Source organism: Salvelinus sp. IW2-2015, unplaced genomic scaffold (genome assembly GCF_002910315.2).
Source record: "Salvelinus sp. IW2-2015 unplaced genomic scaffold, ASM291031v2 Un_scaffold3063, whole genome shotgun sequence".
NCBI lineage: Eukaryota > Metazoa > Chordata > Actinopteri > Salmoniformes > Salmonidae > Salvelinus > Salvelinus sp. IW2-2015.
The window spans coordinates 98,867-100,119 of record NW_019944355.1 but is presented as its reverse complement, the minus strand read 5'-3'; positions in this window follow the sequence as shown (position 1 = coordinate 100,119).

Below are 1,253 nucleotides of genomic sequence, written 5' to 3'. Positions count from 1 at the left end.
CCCGACTATACTGTAAGTGATAAAGTGAAAATCTGAGGCCCTCACCACCCAACACTAACCCGCAAATAAAGAATATGTGCTATAGGCTACAGTCAAAGACAGGGAGTGCAGGATTTTTTTTGTTGTTGCTTGATTTAGATATGTTTCTGCTTATAATTTCAGACATTTTGGTGGGCTACTTGTTCGTCAACTTGTCCGTAGTTTCTAGATACATGCATTAGCGACACGTCATTCATGGCAGGTGTGGCAGAGCTCCAACTGTTTAGCTTTTTTTGTTGCTTTTTTTCATGTTATTTTGGCATTAATACATGACACATATCAATTTGCATACATTGTAAAACATAAATAATGCATTGAGTTAATAAAGTCGCTTACAAACATGGTCTCTTTTTTACTTTCTTGAGTAAGGTAGGAAAATGCAGGTGTTAGCCTAGCTCAGTGCTTTCTGTGGTGGTGGGGCAGCCAGCGGAAAATACGAAGCCTGCAAGCTGATTTCGGTCGTCAGTTCAACAGTGTTGCTGTTTGTCAGTGTTGCTGCTGTTCGTCCTCCTGTCCAGGGGGTGGAGCTGGAGAGCACCAGGCTAGTAATCAGGTTCCCAGACCGCTAGATACCCCCCTCCCTCTCCTCAGAGGACCAACCCTATAGGCCTCATCACCTCCTCAGCCTCCCAGTATGCCTCCACAGGGTAAGGACATCTGTCTTTGTCAAAACATCAGCTATCATTTATAAACATATATAAGCAAGTTTTACCAATCAACTCATATCATAACTTTTGACACAAATGCCGGATTGTGCAGGCGGGAGAACAGGCATGCGGGTGCTGTTATTTTCATATGTCCTCCATAGAGATGGATAGAGGACTCTAGTGCCCAAAATCTAGTTTTAGCATGGGCAGCACCATTGAGAACTGTCACGTTCAAGTTTCTGTCTCTCTCTTTCTCTCTCTCTCTCTCTCTCTCAAATCAATTCATAGGGCTTTATTTGCATGGGAAACATATGTTTACATTTCCAAAGCAAGTGAAATAGATAATAAACAAAAGTGAAAAAAACAAAAAAAATTACAGTAATTAGACAGTTAAGACATTACAGCTCTACAAATAGCTTCCAAGAGTGAAATATACGACATTTGTCAAATGTACATGTGTTATGTCTATATACAGTTGTAGCAATTATATACTGTCTCGCTCTTTCCGATCGCCCGCTTTTCGTTCTCTTTCTTCCGTCTGTCTTCTCTCTTTCTTCAAAACATCGC